The sequence below is a fragment of the Anarhichas minor genome, unplaced genomic scaffold (genome assembly GCF_050575085.1).
Source record: "Anarhichas minor isolate MPS153535 unplaced genomic scaffold, ASM5057508v1 ptg000136l, whole genome shotgun sequence".
Classification (NCBI taxonomy): Eukaryota; Metazoa; Chordata; class Actinopteri; order Perciformes; family Anarhichadidae; genus Anarhichas; species Anarhichas minor.
Genome location: NW_027466582.1, coordinates 19,633,521 through 19,655,196, shown reverse-complemented (window position 1 = coordinate 19,655,196; position 21,676 = coordinate 19,633,521). Strand labels below are relative to the sequence as shown.

Here is a 21,676-nt window from a genome sequence, read left to right as displayed (position 1 = left end):
GCATGCGTCGTGGCAACCTGGTATGGCAACACGCACAGAAATAGCATCAGCGAGCTACATGAGGCCTTGCACTGAAAAAACTGTATGTTTTCACTGTAGAGCCTTGACATTCTTGAAGGCTCTGAGTGTGTGTGTGTGTGTGTGTGTGTGTGTGTGTGTGTGTGTGTGTGTGTGTGTGTTCCTGTTGCTTTGTATTGCAGCCCCTCAGGGCCCAGTATGAAAGCCCCCCACTAATGTTCAAACATGCATTTGACTTCATCCGTCAATCTTAATGCTGGCTAAGGCCAGCCGTTACAAGCAGGACGTTTACTGTGATGTCCTCCAGTTTGCTATCTGAACCCCTGACCCTGTTGTGAATGTTAGGAGGTCAAAAGAAAAGCATTTCGGTTGGATAACATAAATAGCTTACTATTCATGTATGACAAAGAAAAGCAAAAACAAAGATCCTCACATTTGAGAAGCTGGCATTATTATCTGTAGACTGACACATTATCTAATACACTAATCATTTCACCTCTACACTTATTTCCTAGATTTATATAATATTAAACATGCTTGATACATGAAACACTGGCAGGGGTAAGATTGAAATGCAACTATCAGGAATCCATAAAGAAAGTACAATTTGTAAATAGCATTAAAGGTGGTAAAGTATTATAACTATATGGACCTAAAGCACACGTGTTACAATCCTTAAAGAATAAGGATATTCTGGAAATTAAAGCACTGGAACATTACAATAGATACAGTTTCATAAACGTGAAGTGTTTTCATCATAAGCTTCAATATCGGTTTGAAGTTGAAGACACTAAATCTTTGCAACGCACTGCAGATAAGAAATAATTTGCTGCATTACTATTGCGCAAAAAAAAGGAAAACAATTGTGGATTTAATTGGCTCATTTTGCACTGTCCCTAATATTGACCAATTACAAATGTGAATAGGCGGGGCTTGAATGTCGACCCTTTTCTTCCTTCGTTTGTCTGGTGGCAGAGGGAGGGGTATGCGCTGACTGTTGTTGTCTGTCGCTGCTGGGGACAGAGAGCTGCCAAGGTCGGTGAAAGTACAGCTGAGACCAACATTACATCCTCAAAAGTACTACCCCAAGAGACATACAGGTACGTGTTTGTGTTAAACCAACTTTTATTCGTGTTTCGTGGACGTGGGAGTTGGATTTACTTCACCTGGTGTTGTGCCAAGTTGTGTATCCCCGTCAAATCAGTGACTGTCAAACGAGCTCACATGGGAAGAGATGCCGGGGGAGGACTTGCTAGCCTTGCTAGCTAAAACTAGCCGCTTTTGGGCGCTGAAATTAGTTACGTGGTGGTATTAAACGTTGTGCAAGCGTGTGAAGACTTGTATTTAGCACTACGTGTACCCTATTTATTCTGTCTGACTATTTCATTCAGGATATATTCTTTGCTGGACGGCAGTGCCCCAGCTAACAGGCGGACTGGCTAGCCAGCAAACTTAGCTTGTAAGTAGCAGCCGAATTGGAGCCACATTTGAGTTTCCCCGTTTTCAGTTTCCATAATGATTTGGTTATTGCTTTATTTCGACCCTCAATCGCTTGAATGAATGAATGAATGAGTGGGTGGGTGAAGTGAAATACTTTGAGACCCCGGTTTGCTTCAAGTTATAACAATTTAACAACTGTTTCCATCCGCTATCACCGTGTTCGAACAACTTTGTAGACTAGTGTCAACCACAAACTGACATCGAGGTGCTGTTCACTTACTGGCAGGTGGTTGTAACAAAATATGAGTTTCCCTTCTGCTCTTGTAATGTGAGATTTTCTTAACGTGTTTTACCAATATAAGAGATCTTTTATCCTAGTGTAGTTACTGTTGTTGTGTTCTCGGTTGTAAATGCCCGACAGCAGCAGCTGTTTCTTTCTCTTTTCTTGATATGAGTCAATGAGTGACTTTTTTTTTTGCCCCATGGGATATTATTGGAGTACATACGTCATTATATCCAATAACAGCAACACATCATTGGCCATGGTTCATTCGGTTCAGTATTATGAGTCACTGCAGTGCTGAGGAGTGGTGGTAACGTTACCCAGCTAAATTCAGTATGTGATGGAGGAGGATACAGTTACATAGTTGTTGGTATTGATTCTTTAAGAAATCAGTCATGACTAAGGATTTTCTCAAAACAGAGTCCACATTGGTCTTAAACACAGCAAACCAATGTGTTCGAACCAGTTACCTATCTAATCTTAGGGGTCTTGGAAAGTGTCAGGACTTACAATTAGTAACATATTTGTTGCCAGTTTTACATTTAGCGTCAGCTTGAGACACCAAATGTTGGTGGTTCTGAGGAATGTGCTTTATTGTCACTCTCAATGCACTGAAATGGCGCTCTTTTGTTAGAGAGGACATACAGCGACAGCTGCACTCCTCAACAACAGTGTGTGTGTGCGTGTGTGTGTGTGTGTCTGCACATGTGTGTTTTGTCTCAGTCGGTATGCCAGCCCGTGCTTGCAGCATTTCTGGAATGCTGCTTGAATTGTGTGACTTAAACATACTGGACAATGGCTGTTGTGGATGAACCTGATCTCTTATTGAGGAATTTGAATTGCTTTGCATGGCCTAGTCTAGCTGTGCGCCTCAGTATTTACTTAAACACTGTGGAGACACGTTAGGGCACGTAGAGCTTCGTATAGCCCCAAAAGAAGAAAAAAGCCAAGTCGACTATAAGCAGCGATCACATATCATTTGGCACAACCACGTGTAAACGTGTCCCAGCAGACTGGGTTTGGCAAGGATTACTGTACTCACCTGATAATCCTTTGTTACAGGTGTACGGCTAATGTGAACTGACTAATCAGTTTATGTTGGGTTTTGCGTGGCGCGTGTGAACCATGTAAAGGTGTCAGATGCTGCGCTAAAGCGATGTGGTGCAGCAAATGAGAGAACACTGAAAAGAGCAAAGACATGTCACACTTTACAAATGGGTCTTGGCAGAGTGTGTGTGTGTGTGTGTGTGTGTGTGTGTGTGTGTGTGTGTGTGTGTGTGTGTGTGTGTGTGTGTGTGTGTGTGTGTGTGTGTGTGTGTGTGTGTGTGTGTGTGTGTGTGTGTGTGTGTGTGTGTGTGTGTGTGTGTGTGTGTGTGTGTGTGTGTGTGTGAAACTCTGCTCGACCATTGCTCTGGCAGAGCAGGAGCTGTTGGATTGCAGTTTAACGTCTTGGAGTTTTGTTCTCTCGCCGCTCAGTGTTTGCGTCTGTGACAGAAAAACAGGATATGACATCACACACACCCTCTCAAACGCTGGCATTTTTTCACATTGTGGTTTTTGCATTACAGGTTGCCTGAGGCAAGCACGGGGGAAAGTCTTTGTGTTGCATCGCAGTGTTTCTATTAAGTACTGCTAGGCTGCCACAACTTCTGCAGAATATACACTATGAAAGGAATGTATAAACCATAGACAAGAAGATGTTTAGCATTATTATTTTGATCACTATAAGGCACGGGCGTAAAGCTGTAAAGTTTTACCACTGCAACCCCCACACTAATCAAAACAGAACCAAAATATGTATTGATGTCATACCTAAAACAAAACTACACATAAATGCATTTAATACATCACTTTTGGTGAATATGCCTGCTGGCTTCAATGCTACCCTTCTGATGATTGAATCATGGTGACTGCATTACAGTCGTATCACACAGAGGCATCCAGCTGCTGCTTTAACGTCTCACCAGGCCAGATAAAGGTAATGTGATATTCACACTTAGGCTGTGCTCAAACTCCAAATGCTTGCAGCAGCAGTTTTTGTTTGTTAGGGTCCAACTATGAATCACAAGCTGCTTTGTGACACTATATGAGAATTTCCAAAGGATTTCCTTCCAGCGCTGCACAGTGTGCCAATTCTAATATCTGATTTTAGGTTTTAGCTGAACAAGCAGTGTGAATCCATTTTATATCATTATTTCTCTTTTGTTGCCAACTGAGGTGATCCAGCAGCACGGCAAGGCTGTCTCTGGCACATTGGATCACACATTTGTTTATGCGTGTCAGATTATAGTTCCTCCTCCTGTGTTCATTCAACTGAATGACAAAGTCTCTATGTATCAAGAGAAAACAATTAGAAAGTAACAACCGTTATTTTTAAGCAAAAGCAAGTAAGGCAACCGTTTACAGGTACGGCAAAGTCACGGTCTCAACTGCAGTGACTAAAATGAAATATGTGAGGCCTCAATCATCTTGACTTTGTTCATTTGTTAGTTCATGGCTTTCAGGAGAAGCTCTCATTACACTTATTTGAATCATTATTCCATTCAGATGAAACAAACTGGCTATGAAGTCCCTCTGCTAATAGCTCTTAGTGCTCGGCTCCTCTCCTGTTGTCAACGACTAATCATCCAGTTTAGTGTGGACCACCAGCCACCGCTGACTCAGCCAATCCTGCCATCTGGGGCTGGAACAGAACACACAACAGACTTCTCACTGGCTCTGGAGCTTCAGATGCTCAGCTAACTGTGTGTGTGTGGGGGGGGGGGGAGTTAAACTGTATACAGTAACGAGAAGACAGACAGAAGAAAAGGAGTTTGAAAAATGAAGGTAATAAAATTATTTATTCTGCAACATATCGCTACAACCATATGAGGGCATTTAATTTCAGTCAAGAGGGCCAAAGTGGGTTGGACCTATGCTGGGGTGTACTAATAACAATGGATGCACTTGTTATGACACGCTCTTTGTTTTTATTTATTGTTTATTTGTAATATGGACCCAGGACTCTGGAAAGCAGTATTGATGCTCAGTGGGATTATCCTGATGAAATTCAGTTAACTAAACTATGCACATCAATATGGCTGGGTATCGTTTAACAAACTACGATGCCAGTACCAATACAAGTACCCTTAAATCAGAATCAGAATCAGCTTTATTATATGCATATAAAATCAGGAAGTTGGTTATGTGTGTAGTCAACCATGGCTGTGTCACAGTACAGCACCAAATCAATCTCTGTCTGCTCCGAGTTCCTGTTTCACCTCAAAACTACCCGTCTGTCTCCCTCTCTATCTGTCTGTCAGTCCGCCTGTGAGAATAAGTGTGTGTGGAACTGTGCTGCTTTATGACCCCGTACACTTCCCGCTCACGTTTCACTTTCTACACTCGCATCCTGTCAGCGGGACAACAGTTCTCTGTAAGTCTGTGTGCTGTTTCACTGTGCTCTCACTGGCTACTCCAGTCCTGTTCAGTTTATTTACCCTCAAGTGCTCCAGTATTGCTGTTACTATCTTTTCTTTGGTTTGTGGTAATGTTTGCTCGTGTAACGACATAGACTCTCCACAGAAATCATTTAAGCTTGTTCTATTATAGGAAGCGGTTTTCTTTTGTTAACTAAATAAGAGGGATTCAAATCCTCTTTTAAAACATGTGTGGCAATGTTTAAGGTAGTTTTCTTTCAAGATTTATACATTTTACAGTGGCTGCTTTGAATATGGAAGTCCCTGTTCTCCTTGTTTTATCACTTTCATTCTTATTAGCCTTGTAAGGGCTCATGCTGCATCTTCTCAGATAAGTAACCTGTTGTTTGTGAAACCTAAATGGTGGTGCGACTGGGTCATTTAACATGCACACCATCTGTCCCATCCATTTCAAACTACTTTGATCAAGCGGCTTCTTTGCTTTGGTTTATTTATGCACAAATGCCCAGAGCATCATGCTTTCTAGGCCACTGGGAAATTGGAAAGCTTTGGAAAACGTGTTGCTGTACGAAACTGTTTGAAAGTTAAAAACTACAGGACGAAGAGATCCACAGATTGAATTAGTACCCCCCTTTCACTCTTTGTCAATTATTACTTAGTAATCATATTTATGCTGCACAGGCACTACCAATCAGAAACGTTGCTCATATTTCTGTTTACAGAGTTGACTACCTTTTTAACAAACGGTCAATGTTGTCGCACTTCTGCTGTCACGCTTTATGGTTTATGAAGTGAAATTACCTGCAAGCCACTTCTCTTTTTCTGGCACGATGCTACCGCCACATTTAGTTGGAATGTAAAAACATTTTTGATACAAATGTGCATTAGAGGAGCGCACTAGGGCAGCTCAATTATGGCAGAAATCCTAATCACAAATATTTTGGTTGATATTGAGATAACGATTATTTGGCACAATTATTCAATGAACTTTGGAGCATCAAGCATTTAGAAGTAACTAAAATCATTTTAAAGTTAAATGCATCAATCTGGTGCACGTAGAGAGCAAAATGAAGAGGCTAGATGTATGAAGAACTTTGTGCTCTTTCATACAATTTTGTCAAGCGTAGATATTAATGACGAGACGAGGACCTTGTCTTAAGACGGGTCAGGTGGGTCACCGACAGCCTCGGCTGATTGCACAGCTCTAGAGTGCACCAGTAGCTGAACGTATAAAACACGATATTTAACCTTGACAGAGATCGGAGAGCTGACTGTGTGCCACCTGTTGTTTTGCATCTCCACAGCTGGCAGAAGGATCTTGGCCTCTGCCTCTGACTGGCTTTTTCTTTTCTTTTTTGCAATTCAGCAGCACTCTCACTGATCTCAGCAAGTGCAGGAATCCAGAGATTTACAGCTGTTTATTGTTCATGACAGGGCAAGTCTGTGAGAGCAGAAATATCAGGATGTTTAAGAGGACAGCCGTCTTGCTTTAGTGACACAGAAAACCAGTGGAGTGAACAAAACAAACAGCAGTGTACTCAGGGCTGGGCACTGACTGTGTCCAAACTGATTTTGTGTGTGTGTGTGTGTGTGTGTTGCAAAGTAATGGCCTCAGCTCTCATCCTGATCACTGTGTGCTGGCATTGTGATGATTAATGCAGATTTTTAGTCCTGAAAATTTGACTACATCATTATTTGGATGTGCGAAGGGTGTTGCATATGTGGTGAAACTACAACATATAACTACGCATGATGTTAAGATATAAATCTTCAGTTGTTCCTGAAATAAGTCACATTTGGCAAAGATTCACACTGTCAGTAGTCAGAGTTCCTATTCTCTCATTGTGTGTGCTGCTTGTGCTTTGTACTATGTGTAAACGAGTGTGTGTTGAACTAGACTTTAACGTAATCTACAGCATGCAGACTCAGAGCAAAGGTAACAAAGTAAAGCAGTGTAAGGAGGCCCTGATATGTTGCATGACTCACTGAGCGAGTGCACTTGATCTTGGCGTCGGTCAAGCCAACAGACTTGTCTGGTGACAGAAACCAAAGGCATGGCCTGTAAAGGTCAAGTATCGTCTACTAGACCAATGTGAAGTGATTAGCACTGAGCCAGAACGCCATAAATAGGTCTGCTTTCACAAGGAACACCCCTACGCCCCACTCTGCGTTGGTATAGCCTGTTTTTGCAGAAATGACCTGGAGAGCATTTCTCTGAGCTGTGAACAACATTGTCAGCATCTTGCATCCCCTTTCTCAGGTTCACACCTGTAGCTGGCTTCATTTGTTGCATTTTAGTTCTGGTTCGGTTCCTCTTCACACTCACTTCTTACAGACGAACCAAGAAGAGTTATTCATGAAGTTATTCAGACTGGCAGGTAACTCATTAATTTTGGCTATTGTCATATTGCTTCAGCAGGGAAATTGAATTCCAGTGACTGACAGCGGTTTATGCAGCTGTTTCTGATGTATATGCTTATAGTCTTTGGTGTCATTGAGAGCTGATGAAGAAATAAAAGATTGTAAGCATTCTTAGATGCATCGCGATTCTCTCTTGAAAGATTATGACTCGATACACAAAATTCAATAATCGGCATTATGATCGCCAGTAACAATTCTGTGACACTGGGCTGCCCCAAAACGCAGCAGATGTAATACGTGTAACTTGTTAACTTTCTAAGCTGGGCTAAATACTAACAGAGTTTTGGTGAGGGTGGCTGAGCTCGAGCTGCTGAATATGGATGCGACCTGACCGGCACCCCCTGGCTTAAAAGCTAAGGTAAGGAATCATTTAGCTTCTTCTTCAGCCTGACTCGGAGAGGACGAAGCAAATCACAAAGTGATCGTGTAGGATTTGCACCCCTACTGAGTCATTGAGAATCTGAGCTTTTGCGCTATGTTGCACACTTTGGAACTGAGATGCAACATTCACGACGACGTTTATACGGACACAGTAATACTCTACAACCAAACCAAAGCTAACGTCATGGAATCAATGAGGAAAAGATGGTAGTAACACGCTCTGTGTGACATCATGTGTCACCGCTCTTTATCACTGTATGTATAGTTTTACCACATGTTCCAGAAAGTGTTATTTTTGTACCAGAGCTGAATGCTCATTGCCTATAACAGGGGGATTTGTTTGAAGAGAAGTCTTTATTAGTGAGTAAGGGCAGCTTGTTCTGTCATATGACTCAGAACATGCTGACTTCTGCCTTTTTACTGCAGGATGCTGCAGCAAGCCCCATTTTCTTTCTTTTCTTGTTGGTTCTCTTTGCGATGCTGGAAATGTAACCCTCCAGTTGACAAAATAAGTCGCGTATCAAAAAAGTTAGATATTTTGATAACGGTTTTATAATGGCTTTGTAGCGATCTGAAGCAGAATCGAGTTGAATCGTGATGTGCCTAGAGATTCCCACCCCTAACACACATGATGTTTTACTGTGGGATCGCAGCCATCTTTTGACCTATTAATCAAAGAAAAACCCATGTTGCTTTGTATACATGGCCCGATAGTCCACAGATCAATAGATTGCTTCCTGAACATCATGAACAGCAGATGGATTTATTAGTAGTTCAACTTTTGAAATCTTAAATCACAAATCCACTATCATAAAATGCTGTGGTTAGTTAGTTTGCTTACCGTGTTTGAACCGCACCGTGACACTCTTTTAGGCCCACTCGGTTCGGTTGTTTGGTCTCCTTGAGGATTCAATGAACAGCTTTTTACAGCAGCCCAAACAAACCGTACTAACGGAACCAAACCTCAGTAAAGTTGTTCACTTTAATGCTCGACAATAATTGCAAAATCAAATATCACAATATTGATGATATTAAGCTACTCTACTTCTATGATATCCAGACAAGAAAACAATGAGTACTCAGTATTAATCATGCTGATAATGAAAATGCAGGTAAATTAATTCATTGATTCACTTAGCTTGAACAGGCTATCAAAGGAATAGTTCAACATTTTAGGAAATTTGTTAATTAGCTGTCTTGCTTTCTTAGTTTGATAAACTTGAAATATAAAAATACCAATTAATGCTTGCATGAGGTGTTGTGTGCCAGACTGTCTCTTAGCCAGGCTCAGTGACTAGTTCACCTCCTTCCAATGCAGGAATGTATCCACCTTTGAATAATTTCAGTTATTAAATTACCTTTCTTCTAAAAACATCAAACCAGACTTCATTTATCTGCAAAAAAGTCAGAATTTGTTGATGGGATCATATTAGGTAATATTTATGGCAGTAGCACATCTGTCTGAGTATATTAGTTAGGGTCCTTTTGCTACCAGGGTCACGGTGGCTTCTGTTAGCCAACAGTTGTGTTAGTCCACCCAGCTAGTGGTGGACATTGCTTGATGCTCTCGCACAAACACTCGGCAACACTAGTTCCACACAAGACTCGGTCCCACGCAGACATGGTTCCCTTTGTATCTGCTGTGCTGTGGACATGCAGGGCTTGGCAGAACAGAAGTGGCATTGAGCAGAGACGTAGGAGGAATTCCTCCGCCCGGAGTCCCACTCTACGTAGCAGTGGCTGCTAGCAGCAAGACAGCCTCCTCCTCAAATACCAAACGCCCTCCTTAACTTTCCTACTTGCATTTCGCCTTGATTTCTTTTCCCCTTGTATTGTTCTCGACAGTCCGTCTCTCTCCATCCCACCCTCTCTTTCTCAGCATTGACAGAAGCTCTCCGAGTTGTTTACTACGTCTCCTGACCCCCCCCCCCCCCCTGTTGCCATTATCGGCATCCCGCTCTCGCTCCCTCTCCCTCCACCATGGGCCAGATGTGGCGGAGGGATAGTGGTGAGTCTGTAAATGAGCAAGTGTAAAGCGAGGCAGCCGGCCCAGCTGACTGCACCAGAGGGCACGCGGAGCCAGCAGCTGAACAGACTAGACTCAGTGCTGTGTGACTGTTTGATATGCTCTGGTTTCAGCGTTTCAGAGAGCAACCAACTACTTAAAAATGAGCTGTGCTCGGTGTACGAGTCCTAACAGCGAAATAGTTCTTCAGTGTGCGTAGAGTGCGGCCAGTGGACCAGAACAGTGGACTCCTGTGCTGGTATGTGAAGTAGACTGTAAGAGGGAAGGGTAAAGAGTGTCAGTGATGCAGCAGAGGGAAGCAAGGCTGCCATTGTGGTGGCAGGTTTCCCCTTCTCCACCCAGACCACCCTACCGCCCCCCAGCCCGTGTCCATATTAGGGCAAAACTCAGCCAACCTCCCCTGGAGCTGAGCTCAACCCCCCCAACATGCCCTGCTGTTACATTTGCTCCAGCAAAGGCAGCCTGAGGCAGCTCCCCTAACCCCATTTGAAGGCCTGTTTTCCTGGCCAGTCAAAACGACACACGGGTTTTAAAAATGGATGCAGGAGTCCGAGGCCAATCTTGTTTTATTTGAAAGTGGCTGCCTGGTGTGTTTGTTTTTGAGTGGCTTGTAGTGTTTGGGCTTAACTTGAGCAGAGCTTGACCATATGCCACTTGGTGATCCCTTCACTCTGAAGTGCAACCTGGTTTCATATGTGCATACATCTTTAGTTTGTTTTCCCAGGATAATAGAATCCATAGTCCTGGCTGCGTAAGTGCCAAGCTCTACTTATTCTGCAATAATAAGTTATCTATTTTAATCACAGTTAATTCTACTGACTAGGGTTGGGCAATATTATATTGATATCGTGATGCGAGTCTAGATATTGATTTTGGACATCATAATATGGCAAACGTGTTGTCTTTTCCTGGTTTTAAAGGCTGCATTACAGTAAAGTGATGTTATTTTATGAACTCATCAGACGGATCTAGCTGCTCTATTATTTTACCCACGTAATCATCGGTAATGTGGATATAATGACTATCTATCAAAAATCTCAGTGTAAATATTTTGTAAAAGCATCAATAGTCAACCCTACAATATGAAACTGACTTTATATAACTACGGTTATGGTAAAATCGGTGATTCCCATCCTCCCTAATCATCACTTGATACGTCTTTCATGATTGTTTTAAGATTAAAAAAACTTTCTGCAGCACTCACAGATTCTACGTGAGTAGATCTTCAGTCCGTTGGAGGTAGGGGCTCATTTGTATAGAGACTCAGTGCCAACTTTATTCATGTATTTGAGGGTGTAAATGCTCACTAACAAGACCAAATAACTAGTGAAAACAGAAGCAGTCTGTATGAAAACATTGGCGGTGAGAGGCACACTAGTTAAACAATTGGTTTGTGCTTGCCAGTCATTTTCCTAGAGATTCCCAAACAAGTTATTTTGGGTCATTGGTGTTGATTTTGGTTTCCTTTGGTTTATACAAAGTCCCTCTCAGAGGAAACGGGTTGACTTTACAGACATAAGAAGTGCTGGCTTAGTGCACAGACATTTTAGACCGAGAACACATTCACTCGTTTAGCTGTAACCTAATCACACATGAACACACACAGTGACCAAGGATCTGTTGAACTGAGTGTTAAAACTGTGTGTTGAAACGTCCACGCCTCCATTATTATGCTTTTTGAGTCAGACGTCCAGTCAAGCATCAATGTGAAAACCCAAATATAGGGATTAACGGCAGGGTTCAATACTTGCATCACTTTTTGGAGTCACAGTTCAATGTGTTTCTGGCACAAAGATCTTTTCTTTGTTTTGGGCCACAATTCACGCTGCAATGGTAAAGGCAGAAGACTCTCAAACATGGAATTATGATCAAACAACAAACTCAAATAGAACTTAACGCACTGTGCTCTCTAAAGTATGGTTGTGCACCGGCAATGGTAGAAAACATTAGAGATGCACTGATCGATCAGCTGCTGATGAGAAGCTGACAGTTTTCAACACACACACACACACACACACATCTGATCGGTGTGAAAGTTCTACAGTTTGAGTGAAAAAGACAAAAAGCTGCAATTTGTCACAACTGCAAGTCCAAAATAAGCTGTGGGGGAATAACTGTAAAAACATTTGGAACAACTTAATCAGACACTTATTATACTGTAATTCATCCCCAGCTCAGAGACAGCTACAGATAACAGAGATTATCATGATGTGTTCAAGCGCCAATACGTATACATTAGTATTGAGCAGAGCTGGATTATAATGTGTTCAAATGTAATCTTGTAAAATGTAGTTTTTCTGGGACAGTAGTGAAAACTAGTCTGACTGGATGTCAATCATAGTTCTTCATAATTGTCAAAAAACGTTCAAATGGAAACCGTAATCGGCGAAGAAATTGGTGCATCTCTAGAAAAACGTTAATTATTGCAATCTGAGTGGCTTGTTTTCGATAATAGTCAACAATTGACACACAACTAATGGTGCCTGTAGCCTCTAGTTAGATGGTATTCATTTGTAATTACTCTGTTTAATAAGGCATACCACAGAAAGTCCAAACAGTTCATGGCCAGTATGTGTACCTTTACACTCCTAATAAGGAGAGGGGAGAAAATGTACTGAGCATGTTTGCTTGATTGACAGATGTCTGGGCCTATCACAGTCAGTTGTGGCGATTGCTAGTTGCTTCAAACTAGCTGCAATAAAGCTTTCTCCGTTTTCCTAAGACTTGGAATCTGTTGTGGAAAGCGTTGAACTCAAATCAAACATAACTTATTTTGTGAGCTGGATCTGCTTCATTCCCTTAGCACTGTGATTTTTCACTGGATCCTGAGCTACATTTCAAGATCTCCATATCTGGTTCATCGCCAAAGTAGCTTGTTGACAAACTCCCAGACTCAGCCAAAATGTAGAAGCATTTGGCTGGTGGTCCTTTTCCTCCGTCTGGGATTTACTGTGTTCGACCAGCACCACGAGCCTTTTATAAATCTCTGTATCTGACTGGCAGCTCTTCGTCCCTCCACACCAACAACACTGAGATGTCTTTTCTGTGTCATCGGGTTCCAGGTTCAATGGTTTATAAGCATGGCCGTTTGAAATGTGTGCAACAAGATACAGGACAGGAAGTTGACTCGCCTTATTACATTTGACCTTAATAGTCACATGTCACCATTATTCTGGTCAAAATCATTGATATATAATCCATGTATCTCGATAATCATTAGAATATGCTTTAAACCGTTAAAATGGCACTTAAACATACATTTATCTTATATTTTGTTATGAAACAATATTTTGATTATAATTGGGACATATTTTATTGTAAACCTCTTCTTTTTTTTTTTTTTGTGAAAAACAAACAATCTTAAATAGGATGATCATATGTCATGCGGTCCCTTGCATAAATAAAATAGTGTGATTCTGTTATTTCTTCCTGTATTTTATAAGATGCAGCTTTTTCCTTTTAGGGACCAGGTCACATCGCTGTCTGCTCTGCTCTCTGTCTGTGTCATGGATGGATGTATGAGGAGGTGCAAGTCTCTTTGACAAACACACACACACACACACATATGCAAGCAGAGCAGAGAGGCCAAACAACAAATGATTTCACTGCTTTGTTGTTGCTAACGCCACTCTCTCTCTCTCCTTATTTACTCCCCATCATCCGGCCACAGCTCTCTCTCTCTCTTGTCGACTCGGGGGGACGGGACTACTTTCATTGGTTAGTTTACAAACACAAACAGACAAAGCTGCATAAATACCTTTAAATCAAGCTCTATTTTTCACTTCTTTACCGTGATGGCGAGCTAGACAGCTTTTTTTTAGTCACTAACGATTATCCCAATAATGGAAATTCACCCCAATGAACTTATTGTGGGCAGGTCCTCACATTAAGCTTTTTCAATTTCTAAAAACATAGTTATTTTACTTCCCCGATAGCCAAACGTACTTGTCCGAAATACATCAAATCAACAGGGATTTGGACAAACAGATACCTATCCTTTTACCTTATTGTCCTCTGGAGTGGTTATTTGCATAAAAGCACACAATTCAAATTCTTTTTTAAATATTTGTTTTTAATTTACATTTTTGGGGGCATTCTGATTTTTTAGTTTGTATTCTAAGCTGCATAGAACTAGTGTAAGTTAAACATAATCATAATTTATCTATTGTTGCTGTAAAACATCGCGCCTCATACTTTTAGAACTACTGCCCTCGGTTATGACAGTATAGTAAATTAGGCTATTAGTGGTGATTATGTTGCTAGACATTGTGTTTGGAATTATTAATCAGGATTATTCTTGATTTGAGGGAACAAAACACTTAACTTTCATCATTTCAGAGCAGCAGTTAGACTCGACCACAGCAGACTTTCTATAAATCTCTAGTGAAGAGGAACTGTACTGTTTTACAAGCTTTGTAATAATGAGATGGCAGTAGCTCACACGAAGCTGTGCAGCTCCACCTGCATGAGATAAAACAACCGAACACAGTTCCCACACTTGAGTTTTTCTTTTCTTTCTTTTTGGTGTGCAGAGGGCGAGAAGACAGACGCATTTCCTGTTCAACGGAGCATCAGTCCTGAATGAAAGGTTTTAGTGTGGTGCAGTGTGAATTCTAGCTCTTCCTGTTTTTCATTTGGGTTACGTGCATCACTGTCACAGTAGTATTGAAGGATTTTGATGTTGTAAAATCAATGCAAAGTGAATGTGGGCACTTCCTACCATACAGCGCTGTCAAAAGAATGAATGTTAATGGTTAGTGATGTCCCTGTCTCCCCCCCCCCCCCCCCCTTAAAATCCCCAAACCCAGAGCTCACTGGTGGGTTCTGAATCCATCTTCCATTCATCAGCTGTTGCCATGCAGAATGGAAGAAAGAAGCTCCAGAGTTGTCACAAACACGCACGCACATTCATTTACTCACGGGAGGGTTGCAGTCTTCCAGCCCATTGAACCTCCATTGAGTGTTCACCCTTGTTTGAACCCTTAGAGGCAGATCGTCCCGAGCCAGATGTGTCCCCCTCCCATCCCTCGCTCTCCACACTACAGCTGAGGACTTTTCCCATCAAAGACATGTGTAGTCTCCACAATACACACACATACACATAAAGGCAAATAATAGAACTGGAACAGTCGGGTGTGTTCAGAAAGTTACATGACTTTACTGTAATGCAGCCTTTAAAACCAGGAAAAGACAACACGTAGCTCATAGTACGATAACCAAAATCTAAGACGACATCTAGTCTCATACCACGATATCGATTTAATATCATATAATATTGATATATTGCTCAGCCCTAGTCTCATCTATGTCTGCTTACTCTTTACTCGCTCACACATTTGCACATCCACTCCCGTTGCGTGACCTGGAGCAGTCTTGGGAATGTGTGGTGGAGATGATGCTCATCTATGTAAATAATTGATTTGCAGGTTGAATCCTGGATGTCTGTGAACATCAACAGCTGTCACACCATCCAGGCTTTGTGCCATGGTCTCCGATCGCCAGTTTTACGGAGGATGTAATGGAGCAGCAGCAGCTGATCTGACTCGGAATGCTCGTTTAATGCAAACGAAACAAATACACATTTTCACAAAAAGTCCAAACCCATGTGGAAACGTTGGCGTGTGGCTGAAGAAGCTCAATGCTGAGCCTTGAATTAGGATACTTGAGTGATAAACGCCCTGAAAAACCAACAGAGTAGAGTTTGATCATTCAGTTCTGGAATAAAGTTATGTACACAAATAAGTAATATGTGCTTATAAATTAATTCTTTATATACATTTTTTTGTATTGTACATACTAATCCCACACACTGGGTGATTATTGAAACTGAATGAGAGATTTCGAACGCATTATTTGGAATGCGAATAGCTGTATTTAATTAAAGATTTTCATAGTTTTTAAATATAATATTTTAAAGTATCCAATGAGAGAAAATCCCTTGAAAATGTCTCCATCTTCTATTAAAGTATTTATGTTTGCAGTTGTACATGGTAGTTCTCTCATCGACTTCCCCCCCATGTGATACAATCGATGTTACCTGGTGGTTGATTTAAGATTAGTGAGTGCATTACTGATGACTGTAATGAGCTCAAACATAGCTGTGGTCTGTACAACCTCTGCACTCAGGGATGCTTCTCATATTTGTAGCCCAGGCTGAATCTGAATTATAGCTCATTTTGATTGTGGAAACTTAAATGTAGCATTATAATCCAAAGTAGGTCAGTGCCTGTTCCTCCCCTCAGGACAAGAAAGATGTTTTGACCGACTGCAGTATGCGTCTCACTGTAAAGTCAGGAACCATAGTTTGGTTTGGTCTTTTCTTGGAGCCAGTTTTCGGAGTACGGTCGTGTGGACCTTGACAAATGCTCTCTGACTGACTTTGTCTCTCTGTGCTCATCACTCTCCCATCACTGCGAGCGACAATACTCAGGATGTTTCTTCACTGAACTGCTCCGTTACACTGACTGATGACTGCAGGGAGAAAATGTGAAGTCGCATCCAATTGCCCTGCAGTAATATCCACCGTTTTTCTTTTTGTTGTCAGAGGTGTTGGTCTTTTTTTCAATGGCCGGTTCATAGTTGTGTGAAGCACATATCCTGTTAGGTGTCAACCAGTGTCACAGGGTTCCCATGCAACAAATAACATAATAAACCCAAGACAAAAGAAAAAGTAAAATGTCCTGGAAATGATTTCAACATTGTCTTCGCTGAGAATGGGCTCCTAAGAGCTAAGTTATGGTCAGGATCATATTAACGTTCACGTGGTAGTTTAGAGTATTTACAATAGGCTGTTATGTTGTGGCAATGTTGTAGTTTTTATTATTATATTATCCAATGATCATTTAGTCGTAAATTCTAAGCATGTAGGAGACGATTTAATAGAGAAGTTAAAGCCATAGACTCATGTGTTTAACATCAGACTCGTACAGAGAGGAACATATGAATGTATGGTGCGATTCCCGTCTGTCATAGCAGCTTGATCAACACTGGAGAAGTCGTGGAAAATGATCTCTTGAAAACTGGGAAGCCTGTTTGTGTGGCCCAGCAGTAGTCACTGTTTGCCCATGCAGCCTCCTTTGCTGGGTGTACATCAGGACAGTTACTGAGGCAGAGAGTCATTCTCCAGTAATTCCGGTTGCTACCGTAAATCACAGCCACAAAGGCATTTACAAATGTGAATCATTTCAGGTTGAATGGCAATCAACGTTAGATACGCCTGGCAGTTGTCATATTTCCCAGTAACAGGATGCACATTAGAGCTAGAAGAGCACTTAACACATGAAGAAAGCTTCAAATATGTCACGTTTACAGACTGTGGTTTTGGCTTTAGGATAACCACACTTCAGACTGTGTTGGACATATTTGCACTAGATTATGTAATATGTTCTTTCTGATTAAATGAGTGGGTTGAGGGTTTGTTGGGCATGTAAACACTCAGTGAAAGCCCAGCTGGTATCAGAGCCAGATAAGAGGGGCTCGTGAACGTTCACTACTGTGGTCCATTGAACCCAGAGGACTGTGGGAGATGGAGTCTGTGGAGTAGGACATTCGCTAGGCACTGGCACCTTTCATGTTAATCATGCGCCTCAAATAGAGCCACTTCAGATCTACTTTAATCATTGAACTTTCTCTAGTCCCAGTTCATTCCCTTGAGCATCGTGGAGGCACTGTCACAATAATGATGCTCTCTTTCTTTAGATTTTGTTTGGATGCTCAGCTCCTTTTTCAGGGGTGTTTTTCTTCTTCTCCCCCTGCGATTTCTCTTTTGGGATTGTTTCTGGCATGTTCTTCTCATCTTCATCACCCGCCTGCAGTCTGTCACTCTCCCTCTCAGCAGCTTTTCCAGGCATTCAACCAGAAGTGACGGCAGCTTTCATCACACACACCTTCCCCTTTTTCTTCTCAACAGTAAACCGTTGAAGAACAAAGTGTGCGTACATGTGTGTGTCTCCTCCGGGGTTCCACTCTGTCACGTTCACACGCTTCCCCTGTTTTTAACGGACGGCTCTGCTCTCACCATGGAAACAGATAGCTTTAGACACAGCCTTGCAGCCGGAGAGTGTGGTTGTGTGGTTGTGCACGAAATGCACAGTTAATATCCTCCTGCATCTCGTGTGTGAGTGTTTGTACAGGGCATCGCCTCGGGGTAAGTCGATGACTTTAGAGTTAGAGGATCAGACTTTCTCCTTTGCCTTCATTACCCAGAGTGAAGAGTGGGCATGTTAGACACACATCACAAACTGCCATCATAGTGTCCACAAAAGAGACGATGTGCACTCAAAGACTGAATGCTGTTGCTAGAGAGTAAATGTAATTTTATTTTTTTGATCAAGATTAAGTTGTCGATACTTTAAGATTAGGTTAAGCCACCAAAGTTAGATTCTTAGGACCCTGGCTGCCAAATGGATAAATGCACTGATATGTAATAGAAATGTAATCTCATCCACAACCATATGAGAGGACACTGAAGTCATGTGATGAAAACACTGATGTTTGTGGAAGGTCAACATTTTGTTCGAGGTCAAAGAACATTTCAGGCAGAGAGCAGGTGAGAACTGACTTTAGATGTGAGGTTTGATCCAACATGGTATCTGAGAGGAAAAGGTGACGCATCCTGCCTGACATACACGGTTCTCTTTTACATTTCAGCTAATACATTAGATAACCTGCTCGAAGTCTGGTTAGCAAAAAGATATTTCAAGTTATACTTGAAATATTGTTCAATAGATTGTTAGGGGGAAATCACCCTTACTACAGTCATATTGTTCAGAATGGGCCTGTATTATTATTATTATGCGTGTTATTCCTGTGGGGTCACTGGAAAATTCCATTCTGGCTCTCGATTGATGTTTCCTGAAAAACATGTTTATTTTTTAGTAGTCTGCACGCCCCCCCCCCCCATCTCTCTCTGTCTGTCTGGCTCCACCACCTGCTGGGATGATTGACAGATGTAGCGACTGACTCATCTGCTTACTGCCTAGATAAATGTGTGGCTCGTTTCCTGAAATGCTGGCTCATTGAGGGGCTGAATGGATGACCGTCTGTCTGTCTGGCTAGCCAATGGCTACTTCTTTAATCTGGAACAAAGTCTGCTGGCTGATTTAGTAAATTGACTTGCCGGATAACTGAATTAATCAAATTCACTGTCATTGTGAAGATGAGTTAACAACTGTTTGTCTTGCCGGCAGAGGGAGGGAACAAACCAATCCACTTATGTGTAACTGAAAGAGGAAGCAGAGAAGTGAAGGGGAGGAAGAAAGGGAAGAAGGGAAAGAGAGTAAAGAAGTTGCCGTGCAGAGAAAGAGAGAAGTTGGATGTGTGATGGTGAAGTGTCTGCTCTCATTAGCGCTCAGTCTGTGCTGTCCACATGGTGTTTTGGCAAGAGAGAGAGAATGTGAGTGAGAGGTCCAGAAGTGACACATGAAGTGTGTCGTGTGTGTCTGTAGACCTAGCATAATGCTGAGGTGAAGTCCGCTCATGTGTCAGACCATGGGGAGTCACCACACCCCCCCCCCCCCCCATGCCCTTATAAGGAGTGTCTAGTGTCCCTGTGGGGCCTCCCTCCATCCATCCAAAGCATCCCACCTCCTTTTGCCTCACTCTGTTGCCATGCAGGTTCTCCAGAGGAGGGACGGGGGTCCCAGACTGATGAGGACTATTTACTGTGACAGATAGGACTGTCTGTCTACAGCCATGTTGAGAGCCGTTGGAGGCAATCAAAATGCTCCAATGTTTATGTATGAATTATTATGGGACTTAATGTCTGCCACCTGTCCTGTAAACTGCATTTATCAACATAATCAATCAATAATATCAGGTAAAAGCCGCTCCTCTTTTACTGTTAGCCCTGTAAACCCCAAGCCGATTCGGGGTGTCTTTTTGCTCCTGTCAGTGGCCTTGGTTTTCACTGCTCCTCTCTCTGCAATCATGGCTAGAAGTAGAGAGAACTCACACATGTCCTGTGTGCAGTATAACACATCTACAATGCCATGAATCACAAAAAGAAAAAAACGCAAGTGGAATTTCTTTGATAATTGATTTTACAAAAATTTGAATCCAATGGAGTCTATCTATCCAACATTTTTCCAAGGGACGACAAGTGTTACCAATGTTGGAAAAAGTGGAGGCTCCAGGTGATGTTGAACCATTAATATTTATTGAACTATTAACAGCCTCTCCTGTCCTCTGTGTTCAGCAGCCTGCAGTTCAGTCCAAGTTAAACAGATCTTTTGTCAGGCGAATCAATCATGGCTTCATAAAAATGTTTTTGATGAAATATCACAATTTGAAGCTTCGTTTTTGTCTGCTTTTTCTGACTGAAAGTGTTTGTCACACATGATGTGTTCATGGGCTGTAGGACAGATTAAAGTCTGGCCATAATGACATATTTTACAGGTTCTGGCTGTGATAAGTGCTGTAGTCTTTTGGGGTTCAGAGGGTTAAAGTTATTGTCGGTCAGCTGACAACAAGTTGGTGTCAAAAACTGTTTGACATGTGACACCAATACTTTGACTTAGCATACCTGGTGTCCCAGGTGCTTATCAATTGTATCAACATTTTAAACACTGCTGATAAAGAGTTGTAACTTTTACTTATGAATTGCAGAGATTCAGCTGGGTTCTTCATGTCACATTGGACGTGCACTGCCTCCTGTTTGTCAGAGTGCAACAGTGCCATCTATTTCTTTCTCCTCTGCTGTCACCCTGTACAGTGTGTCCTAGTGACCATTAGCAGCTGCAGCTCGTCACAGGACATTTAATCCTCCAATGAGCATGCAGCAGACAGAGCCTTCATCAGCTTTATTTTGCCTATAACAGACGAGGGTGTAGATGTCGCTGTTGAATAATTCAGAGTGTGTTTAGTGATCTGGAGGGCTGTATGTGTTTGCTGTATGTGTCAGGAAGAAAAGGGAAGTCTGTTAATGTGTAAAGTCGATACTCTACCTGTCTGATGAGCAGATGTAACATGCACACAGACACATGTTTCTAACATGCTGTCTGTGAGATTGTTTGTATTTCCTCTCAGTCCAAATTGATTTTAACCCAGATTCCTTCTTTTCCCTTCTTCCAGAGACAAAGAGAAAGCGGATGATATAGACAGCAACCCGAGCTCCTCCACCAGAGAAGGTGATACGACTCGCATACACACCCACACACACACACACACACACTTATAAAAGCTAGTGTAGTCATGTTTGAGTAAGACCACACATCAGCCCAGCACCAGCGCTGTGGTTTAGATGATGACAGTGGGGATCGGCCTGAACTTGTTGTATAAGAATAAAACTTTCTCCCTTGAAGGCTGTTGAACTGTTTGTGTTCAGCGCTGTTCAGGAGAAAGATATCATGTCACGCTGTTAAAGTCTGATACAAGTTTGTCCTAACAAATGACAATTAAAAACACTTCCGTTGCCCTTGTTGTATGTGGAAAGAGCAAAAATGTAATTAGTCACGGCATTCTTTAAATGTCTCAACGTCAAAGTGAAATGACTGTGAATTGAAGTAACATTCAAGCAACTTTCATAATCCGTATTTGACAAACACTGCCGATGCCAACACATGATGAAACATGATTCAGCAAATTGACGAGCTTTGCTCCCAGACATGAATCTGACTCTGAGGATAAAGCATTCCTATGTCATGGAAAAGAGCTGTGATCTGCTCATACATTGTTGTACTGGCAAATTAA

General features: G+C 41.9%; 1 protein-coding gene across 3 annotated transcripts in view; it reads left to right on the top strand.

The window, feature by feature from the left end:
* The first annotated feature begins 985 nt into the window (after window positions 1-985).
* Window positions 986-21,676, top strand: part of fam49a (family with sequence similarity 49 member A) — a 34,126-nt gene continuing 13,435 nt past the window's right edge. For 2 of the 3 annotated variants that reach the window (XM_076084369.1, XM_076084367.1), the window contains exons 1-2: window positions 986-1,118; window positions 21,059-21,114. The gene's annotated coding sequence lies outside the window, so the exon portion shown is untranslated. Of the gene's footprint in view, window positions 1,119-5,079; window positions 5,157-21,058; window positions 21,115-21,676 lie in introns of those variants that run through there. The other variant, XM_076084368.1, reaches the window with a different exon arrangement.